Source organism: Pinus tabuliformis, chromosome Q (assembly GCF_031772625.1).
Source record: "Pinus tabuliformis cultivar Carrire ecotype Pingquan chromosome Q, CPIR1, whole genome shotgun sequence".
NCBI classification, from domain to species: domain Eukaryota; kingdom Viridiplantae; phylum Streptophyta; class Pinopsida; order Pinales; family Pinaceae; genus Pinus; species Pinus tabuliformis.
Genome location: NC_142296.1, coordinates 1,158,739,684 through 1,158,750,778, shown reverse-complemented (window position 1 = coordinate 1,158,750,778; position 11,095 = coordinate 1,158,739,684). Strand labels below are relative to the sequence as shown.

Sequence of the window (11,095 nt, the reverse complement as noted above, 5' to 3'; positions counted from 1 at the left end):
CTTGAACCCTTAACTTGAGTTAAAACATGACCCTTCTAGAGTCTTCTTGAATCCCAAGGCACACTTGGAAGGCTTTGGATATAATTGTTTCTCTTCTAATAGTTTTAAGATGTTGTCAACATGTTGTGAGTGCTCTTCCAAAGATTTATTATAGATTAGTTTGTCATCAACAAATACTAATAAAATTTTTCTAAGGAAGGGTTTGAAAATAGAATTCATCAAGATTTGAAAGGTTGAAGGTGCATTATAGTCCAAATGGCATAACCAAACACTCATAACAAACTTCATGTGTTCTTGTAACAACCCTGGTTAAAACCCATGTAAAAAAATATAAAACCATGGTCATGGGACACATATTCCAAACCGAATGGTGAGAAAAAAAATCCTAGTTGGTGTTCATTTCGGTTATTATGGCTAAGGAAATTGGCAAAGGCAATGGCAAAGGCTTTGGAAAGGAAAAATGGAATTTTGACACATTTATTTACGAAAATAAAGGAAATTAAGAGAAACAAAAGGTGAAAGGTCGCAGGGTGCATGTGAGGAGGAAATTGAAGGAAAATAATGGAAAATGAAGAAAATAAAGGCCTCATTGATAAAAAGGCTTCTGAGAATCAGTGGGTAAGCTTGGTCAGTTCAGTTTTGGAGCTCTCTCTCTATTCTCTCTCTCTCATACTCTTGGACACTTAGAGTTTCTTGGAGCACCCTTGGAGGAGTGTGGCATACTTGGAGTTTTGGACCAAGAAGGCAAAGGAAAAGCAAGAAAGCACAACATGACATCGAGATCAATAACTACAATGGGTTTTTCTTGCAGGTGCTGAGTTGCATGTATATTTTCCTCACTAGTTTTGGTATGCATGGAACATGCATGTGGGTTCTTGGTTATTATCTATCATTGGCATGGAGGATTGCCTAGATTGACAATGGATTTTGCTAGCCTTGCCATTTCCTAGATAACCATGGTGTTGTGGGTTCATTTATTTGTTTTTATCATTGGTTCTCATGTTTCCTTTATCTTGGGTTGAGTTATTAGTTCCTGGAGCCTTGGTTGGAAAAACGGTCTGGAAGCCCTGTAACGACTTGGGTTGAGTTATTAGTCCTGGAGCCTTGGTTGGACAAATGCTTTGGAAAACCTGTAACAACTTGGGTTGAGTTATTAGTCTTGGAAGCCCTGGTTGGACAAACACTATAGAAGCCGTTGGTTGGTTGAGTTACTGGTCTTGGAAGCCCTAGTTGGACAAACGTTCTGGAAGACCGAAAACGTTGTGGGTTGAGTTACTAGTCCTGGAGCCTTGGTTGGACAAACACTCTAGAGCTTGACAATACCCGTGGGTTGAGTTACTAGTGCTGGAATCCGAGTTGGAACAAATGCTTTGGAGCCCTTGAAGGCTTCGGTAGAGACCAATCTGATGATGGTTTTGTGATGTCTGACCATGAGGTGGAATCACTGTTTGATGGGTTGAGGTGGTTTGGCCTCTGGAAGCCCTAGATGGTTTTGATTGATGTGTTTTATGAGATCCCACATTCATCCTTGGAATATAGCATGGGGGTGATTGGATGAAAGAAAGATTTGGTTCAACCATGTTTATGGTCGGGTGGTATGTGGAAGTCCTGAACCGGGTCAAATTTGTCTATGTCTAATAAAATATAAGTTCTCTTGCTTTTGTACTTATTTATATGTGGATTTAATGGTTGTTATCTCATTGTTATTTTCATGGTTTTATGCTGGTTATAAGCATGTTTAACTGATTGGTTCATGTCATGGTTATTTCATGTATTTACTTGTAATTGTTAAAATAATGGATGCAAGACCTAATTGATGTCATAACAGTTCAAGGGAGAAGGTGGTGATCCTTCTTGTCATGTCTTGGGATGGTCAAGCCTAGTCCTGGAGTTAGTTTTTGGTTTATTAGTCTTGTCATCATGTGTTTAATGGATTTCGGAAGTTACAACAAGTTCTGGCAGTGGCTTGAATTATGGGCTTGAAAAATTCCTTAAATCCCGCGGACTCTGGCACAGGTCTGCTGGAAATAGTCCCTAGACACAGGCATGCAGGCTTATGGGAGCATCCAAAGCTCTCTGGACCCCGACATGCCCATAACGTGGGAGCATCCAAAGGTTTAATAGCTTAAAAACTCATTGAGACCCAGGGGCATGATACCTGAGTGGTTGGGATGGCTCCTGGGAGTGTCGTTGTTGTTGTTGACGTGGAAGGTAAGTTTGATGTGTTTCCATCAATTCCACTTCCTTAAGGTCACCTAGGAGGTTGAATCATATCACAGTAGCCTCTTGTCACATGTTTACCCCGGTTGGCCGGTTACTTGGGTAGATGTGGGAGGAGGGTGTTACAGAGTGGTATCAGAGCATGGTTCACCCCTCAGACTGGATGGGAAGTGTGTTGGTCATGCATTCATGTCGATTGCATATGTGTTCCTTATGATTATAGTCGACGTGCTTGTTTCATTTGCATGGTGTTGATCATGGTTGTAGTGAGCTCGGCATGTAGAAGTTGATGATGTTGTTGGGATGTGTTAGTCATGAATGCATGTCAGTTGTATATGCATTTGTTACACATGTCAATGTATATATGTCATTATGCATGCATTGTCATGGTGAAGTTTGTTGTGCATGAGGTCATTGTATGCAATTAGGTCATCATGATGTTGTTGGTTTTTATGATGCTGATGTGTTAGCTGAGATAGAGCATGAGATGCAGATCATCAAAGTGAATTTGCAGCATTGGACCTCGAGGAAACAACATGTCATCCTATAGATTGTATGTTGGGCATGCAGGTATGTAGGTTAAGGATTGTTAGATGCATTATGATTATGTGTATACCTTTCATTCAATTGATGTTATGGTTACATACAAGTTAAATTCTAGTTTGTTAGTGTAGTCATATGCACATATGTCAGATAGTCATAATTGATAGTAACCTGTGGTTGTAGGGATTACTATTGTTGTTTTATGTTAGACAACTTGATGATTAGGTTATATTTTGTTGATGAGCATGATATATAACTTGTTGTTGTTATATGCTAGTAACTTGATGATTAGGGTTATTACATTAAGATCTTGATGTTATATGTATCATACTAATTTGGATTAGTATATCCAAATGGTTAAGGTTATGACATTCAGGTATGAGTTAATATGTTGTGATATTATGTCATACTAATCTAGATTAATTGTGAAGACAAGATAGCCTCCCCTGAGATACATTAAGGTATGAGTTTGCTTATGTCGTATATTTGGTGCTTGATTGTTTGATTATGTCATCTAGTTTATTAATTTAAAATGGTATGTTTGCAAGTTGGTTGGATGTTTTATGAGTTGCATAATATGAGTATGTGTTCAAATGATCTTGTTTTAAGATGACTGTACTGACACATACGTGTTGAGACAATTGATATGTACTTGAGTGTAGTAGGTGATAGTTGTAGAAATATGTCTAATGACAATGAGTTGGCTATGTATTATGACTTGATTGTTAGTCTTGGTAAAGGTTGATTTCAAATTGATAGATATGATTGTCTTGATATTTGGAACATGTGGTTGACATGTGTAAAAAATTGGAGGAAACTTTCTTGGTTTTAGCGTGACAAGGTAACAATTGATGTGTTTATATAACTAACAGTTGGGTGATGTGAAAATACATAGTAAGCCTCGATTGTAGCAAGGAAAAGGTAAAAGAAAAGAATTGGGTGAAAATTCCTTTGGCTATGTTTGGAAACCATAATTCCAAATGAATGAGTGCTTTTCATACATGAAGTCTTCTTAACCTTGACTTTGTTTGACATTATCAGGATATGTGTTATATTCATAATTATGTATTTGACAGGTATAACTATTGGGCCTAATAGATATGGCTATATTCGTCAAAGGATTGGAGTCCCTTGAGAGATGGTGTGGATGTGTTGAGTTGCAAGCAACATGCTTAGCACAAGAAGGTAAGGTAATTGGTGTATTGTTATGTTTATTTATGCATTGACAATTATGTGTTGATGGCAGTATGATGCAAGGGATTGCATCGAAAAGAGGCTGCCACGAAATCTTGAAGAAGGCTCAGGTTGAACTTTCCCTTGGAATCACTAGGAACCATGGGTATTGAGTCATAGCATTTGTTGTTAGTCTTGTGCTTTTAGTATTTTGCGATATGTTTGTGCTCAATTTGAATTTTTGTTTACGTCCGGTCTATGGCCATATCGCTTTGTTTTTCGTGTCATATTGTTGTTGGTTTTCTTCTTGTTTTCTTCTTGGTCTTACCTCTTATGTTTTGAAAGTCTTAGGAGTTGGTTGGGGAAGGAGGAATTTAATGCAGCTCGAGGAGAGTTGTGTGGTACCTAACAGGTAAGGTAAGACCTGGATGAAGCTCGGTGCATGTGTAAGGGCAGTTGAATGCAGGAGTATGACAACTAGTTGGACTGATTGGGTCCATTTGTGTAAATGGACGATGGCAGTACAATCATGAGAAAGGTAATTAATAAAGGTAAGGTGAATTGATTTGAGGCGTCATATGCCTTGGCCATGTTGGGAATAGTTGTTCTTGATGTTGCACATGTGTTTCACACATAAAGGGAGTTATCTTAACCTTGACCTTATGCTATTTGGTAATCATGTTGTGATCATGATTATGTTGATGCCTATATGTGTATACATGTATGTATATATGCATGTCATGTCTCATAGGGTCATCATGGATCATGATTATTAATGCTAATACATATATATATGTCATTGTCTGAAAGATTGTTTAGTGCTAATATTTATATGAATATATATGTATGTAAGTATGTTGTTGTCTGACAGGGTCGTTAGGAATCATTCTTGTGGAGGAATGATTGCTTACGTAGGTGAATGACATGAAAAGGTTCCTGGTTTATGAGGAATCAAGTGGAAGAGTAGTCATGACAAATATATAAGGTCAATATCATGTGGTTATGAATTGATATTGTGTTATTATAGTATGTTTATGTTATGGACAGGCTAGGCCGAGGGATACATCAACAAAATGAAAGCTGTGTGGTCTGTGACATGTTGGGACAAACATGAATAAGACACTTGAAGCAAGGTTGATTGGTAGAGACAATGTGGTTTTGGATGTGTGGAACTACTTTTGTGCACATGTTGTATGTGATATACATGTTGGATTTGTGATATTGTGCGCATGCTTTGCTGTGTATATATAGTGTGTGTACATGTTGTCTATGCACTGTTATGTAAAGGGTGTGTTGACGGTGCTCGACCCACCAACATGTCAAGGGGATATCCTCAGTAAGAAGTCTCAATTACACCTCAGACCATTTGGTGTAGGAGTCCCAACAGTGGGTCGTAAGGTAATGCCTTGACTGCGATGTCACACAGAGGCAAGTAAGATAACTCTGTCAGTAGCAAGGGTGTGATTGATAAAAAGAGTCAAGGAATGTGTATGAGAGGTTCCAACACTTCGAAGAGAGAGGAAGGTGAAGGTGAGTTCCAGGTTGAAAGGGATCAGTCCCAACTCGGCTAGGAACACACCACACAAAGGACATGCACAACTTTCGGTGGAGCAGTCCACTCGGATGCGGCAGTCACAACATACAAGGAAAGATAACACGAACAACACTCACGAATTAGACCGAGACAAGCATGACGGTTGATATAGCAAGGTTCATGAGAAAGGTCTGTCTGATGTTCGATAGAGCCGTTGACACGGACATTGGAAACATTAGCAACAAGATTCTTATAATTGAATACAAATTAGTTCATATACAAGTATGTGAGTTAAAAACATATATCATTAAGGCAACCAGAAAAATCCAACTACAATAACAACATATGCATGAAAATATGCTGGCTCTTATTATTAAAGAAGTTTAAGTCACAATCATACAATACACCATGTAAACTTGCTAGCCCCAACAGTGGAACGTTACAACCACATTCGCTTGCTCCTCCAAAGAGATGTACTAGCCAAGGCATGTTACAATACTGTCTAAGCCTTCTTCAAGATAGTCTTAGTAGAAGCTTGGTTAACCAAAATACTATACAATGAGTTATGAGGGACTATTTATATCAAACAGTGGGGTGACCCTTGACATTCCCCTTTGTGATAGTTCAACTATCCTCATGAATCTTCACCTACTCTATGACTGTTACATCCAACTGTTGACACTTGACTTACACTTGACATGATTCAACATTACAGTGCACATGTACTAATGTGAGACAACATGGGTTGAGAAAGCCTTGCAAGACATCACTGACACTCAATCCACTGTGGTGAGACCAACTCTTTGACATGCTTTTGATGGTGAAATTGGTGAGCTATTGCTAAGCTTGGTCATCCATGATGGTGTGCATGCACCTCATGGTGACATATTGCTGAAGTGAACTCTTGCTTTCATTGCAACCGGTGCCTTCGTTTGGCCCCTTGTTAACATGCACATGGTCTTATTGGGTAGAGTTGAACCGACAACACACTGATGCATAATGTCTGTGCTGATCTTCAAGTGTGTGTTGGTGGTCCTGCATCAACTTGTCGAAGTACATGTTTAGCCCCAGTTGGACTTGCTTCTTGTATTCGCCTTGGTGAGTGTGTTGAATGGGTTGGATTGCATGCATGCACTCAATGACATGCATGCTTCTAAATCCCTTGCATGCGATCAACAACACTGCTTACCATGTCTGATTTGTGTCAGTTGTTGGGATGGATTCTTAGCTTGTACGGACACAATTTCATTTGTGAGTGCATGTTGCAGTGACTGTTGTTCCTGCTCCTGTTGTAACTCATTTGTCTGTCTGTGCAGCTTCATGTTCTTCCTGAGTTGCTGCTTCAAAACATGCAACTCCTTCTTTGTTACATTTTCTGCCTTCGTACAATCTTCATGTCGTGCTGTCACTCCATAGTTGGAGTCTCCAAAGTTGCTTTCATCATCAATGGACCTACTTGAGCTTGCAACCTTGTTCTGCCTCTGTGTTGTCAACAACCCTCCTCTTGCATTCGTTGCATTGGTATGTTGTCTTTAGCTGCTATTCATGACGTTTCTCACTTTGATGCTGCCACTTGATGTCCTTGTCTACGAAACTTGATGTCTTTGTGAGTAGGCAAACTCATAGACACTTGATCGACAACATCCCCAAGCGTGCTCTGAACGGTGTCGTTGTCTCTGCTCTCCTGGAAACCATTGTACTTGTACTGGTGAGAGCCAGATGAACACTTGTGATACCTGGAGACATGTCAACACTCATAGCAAGAAATATGTACGTTAAAAACCAAAATGAACATGAGAATTGACTTGCAACATACCTGGGTAAATGATCATGAAGGTTGCGCAATTTCGGCCAGGAGGTCAGGAGATCGACTGCCAAGACTACTCAAGGCATAGTCTAGGATGTTGGGAGACAGGATGACTACTGGAACTGTGCAATGCACAATCTAGTCTGGTTGCTGACTGCTGGGATCGCGCAATGCCAATTCTAGTTGGGAAGGACTGTTGGCCCAGGGACAAATTTGTGCAATTTCTTGGGCCAAGCAGCCAATGTCCTCCAGAAATGCGCAAAACAGTCTTGGAGCCAGTGTCGGGAAGGAATGCACAAATATGGAGAGGAAGGTGAGCCTTCCTTTCCCCGATTATGCAATGCAGCCTTGGTGAAGGCAGAGCTTGGGCCAAGGTTGGCCCAACTCGCCAACAGGTGACTGAAAGAAAGTAAGTCAGTGAATGCATGGCAATACTAAGTGATAGCAGAAGTGATTGATAGTGCATGAAAAACATGAATGAAAGATTCAACAAACAGATCAACATGCATGTGGGTGAGGCAGTTTGTTAGTTGGGCAAATATCCATGCAAAACAGTTTCATGCATTCAACAATAGTGAGATAGCAACAAAAACTTAAACAGAGCTAGGACAAGCTAGTATATATGTAAATGACAACAATCATTCAGATAAATCAAGCAAACATTACTCCTGCAAGAGAAAACATAAAAAGTGACAGAAATGCAGCACAAGGCATGGGAAGCGGGCTTACCCCAAAACAGCTGAGTTGAATGTGCTGACTGCTCCTAGATGTGATGTGGGATGTTAGAGATGTAAGGTTGATATGAGGAATGAGCTTTGCAGTGTCTGGTTAATGAGTTTTGAAAACATCGAGGTTGTGATGCGCATGCCACGAATATGGGGGAAGCGACACTTGGTGGGAGGTTTTAGAATTGCTCCTTGCATGTAACCTCCAACTGCTAAACATAGATCCCTGAAACAAGGGATACCTTTACATGCTACCTTGGGAGAATCAACCCATGTATGCAAGTCTGTTTTTTCTCAGTCCTGGAGGGAACTAGTCAACTCAGCTGCACATGCAAGAGACTGCTCGACTGCTGGAGAAAAATGCACATTTCTAGATAGGAGTTGGGCTGCCTACCTAGGAAATTTGCAAAAGTTTTGGGCAGAGTAGCTGACTACTGCTCAAATTTGCGCAAATCCTGGGCTGAACAGCCTGATGCTAGGAAAGTTTTCTTAAATTATGTTGGGAGGGTTGGCTGGCAGGATTGCACAATCCTGGAGCCCAACAAGTTGTTAGAGAGGATTGCAATTCCTGGAGGGAAGGCTGGTTTCCCTCCAGAAATGCGAAATTTTCAAGCGGAAGTTGCTCAGCCTATAGTTGGACCAAGTCCGGGTGAGCAACCTGTGAGGGGAATGGATCAACTGTGATCGACAGGTTGCATTTGTGTGAGGAAAACACTTGAAGCTTGAGTACTTGATGAAGCAAGACAAAATGCAGTGTAAGGTTGGTTGGGAGGCTCCAAAACAGGCTAAGGCAAAATTTTGGAGGGTGGTTGTAGCCACTACAACACTTGGCGACACACTGGTAGAACTCCAGCTCTCTGAGTGGACCTTGTTCGTGAAAAGCAAGTCTAACACCTCCAGAAGTATTGTTCAGTTCTCAACTCATCTTGACTTCACACTGGTTTGATCGTAAGATGTAGCATCTACCAGACTCTTGGTCGATTGACACACATTCCAAGCCAAGGAAACAATTGTTTCGATTGGGGTTGAGGGTTATATAGGTGTACAAGCAGTATAGTCATTAGAGTCTTAGTTTCATCTCTCGTGTTGCTCCACTGCTATCAGGCCTAGACAGTACCCCGGTGGAGTCACATAGGAACATAAGCATGGCTCTGCTGCTAGCGAGCCTGGTCAGTTCCCTGACGGAGTTACTTGCATCACCTTCCTGTGTAGGAAGCCTTTCTCTTCTTTCACCTTATTCATTTTTCATTTTGATTTTTTTTTTTACTTTTCATTTTTTTCATTTTCATTGTGCATAGCACTTATTCATTTCAAAGGCAGAAGAGGGATCCCGAATTATTGAGAGCAGAAGAGGTTGTTCCAGCAAAGAAGTAGTTTATTATATCTTTGACATGCCTGTTAAGGTTTTCCCCTCACCTTACTCTACTTGACTGAGCTGACAAGGGTTAACCCAAAAACAATTGACTAGAGAAGGTGACACTAGTTAGTGTGCAAGCGTTGTGTTTACACCAAGGTTCACTTCGAACAGTACGCATTTTCCTTCGATGTATCATGGACTAAAAGTAACAAGCTCATCATATAGAGGCAAGATGACAGATAACCAAGTAGTGATAGCTGTACAAGCCCTCTTGTACTTTACCCAGCTCGCTTCAAGAGTCATACATGGTTTCATGCAAAACTAACCTATGAACGAAACAAGTGAACGAACTAACAATCAACAAAGCAAAGCAAGAGCATAAGAAAAAATGAAAACAAAGCAAGTAAACAAACAAGCAAGTAGAAAAATAAGAAAACAAAGCACGCAAGCAAACAAGCATATAAGAAAACAACTGAAAGAAAGCACTACTCCTACTCCTACACTAATGGTACATGGGTCTGATCATGTGAAGTGATACTTCCAATGCAGCCACCGGCGCATTGGTAAACCCATGTTGGTGAAGGCTTGATCCGCGAGCAACCCAGTTGTGCGGACCAACAAGCAAGAAATATATAACAATGAATACAACCACACTTCGTGATTCAAAGTTCCCACGAGACATAAGTGAGTGCATGTGCATGACGAGCAGTCCACGTACTTATCATGCTGCTGTGTGACACTATGTGCAACTTTAAGCATAAGAACACTCTTGAATGTGACATGCAAGCAAACGAAAGAAACAAAGATAACTTGTGTCGTGCACGAGTGCTTTCAATGTAAGACTCCTCTAATGCATGAGCAATGGGTCGTGTAGTTCAAGTGGAGGAAGTAAAATCTGAGTGTTGAATTGATCTTGAGTGCTTATAGATGAGTGATGAGGATCCTTGAGTGTTTGAACAATTTCTTGATCGGAAGCAAAACCAACATCAAGATAGCGAGGCCCTGACATAACCATCAGCTTGGGCTGAAGTGCCTCGACGGTCTATTAGGTTTCGACTTCGTTGATAGATGGATCTTCATAGACCAGTTGCTTAGATGGATTAACAATGAATGACTCAACATCATGATCAGATGATGAGGTGAAGAGATCACGATAACTAAGATCAGAAAATTCAGGACGTTGGTCGGCATCCTCATGGTTGGATGAATCACATAGAGGGGTAGATGAAAAGCAAACAAACTCATCCTCTGTGTTTCCGGAAAAGACAGATGAAGGATCAAGTGGATTTTCAATGAGTAACTTATCCTCTCCATTGTCGAATGATGGACTAACATCCGATGAGTCCTGTGAGTGATCAACAGTGGGTGCATGCATGGATGAAGACACACATGCAAAATCATGGATGACACGTTCACCAAAGAGGCTAGGAAAGAATGGAGGGGGCTCGGACAGAAGGGAGTCATCCTTTGCTGAGTGTTGATGTTGAAGCTCCCACTCATACTCTTCATGAATGACAGTGCATGTTGGTTGTGTAACATCAACTCCATTAGTGGGTTGTTCCTCGTTCACAACAAGTGTAGATTTAGGAATGAACATACATAATACAACATCTGGAGGAATGCCTGAGTGCAAAGACAGAGGTCGAAGAAAAGAATGCATATGAGAACTCGAAGGACTCACAACCAAATCTATGTGAAAATTGAGTGGAGTGATGTTGGGAGCGTGTGAAGGATTA

General features: G+C 40.7%; 1 pseudogene across 1 annotated transcript in view; it reads left to right on the top strand.

The window, feature by feature from the left end:
• The first annotated feature begins 5,626 nt into the window (after positions 1-5,626).
• LOC149223764 (endoglucanase 4-like) overlaps positions 5,627-11,095 on the top strand; it is a 102,968-nt pseudogene continuing 97,499 nt past the window's right edge. The window contains exon 1 of the transcript XR_016249686.1: positions 5,627-5,752. The product of XR_016249686.1 is annotated as an endoglucanase 4-like (transcript). The remainder of the gene's footprint in view (positions 5,753-11,095) is intronic.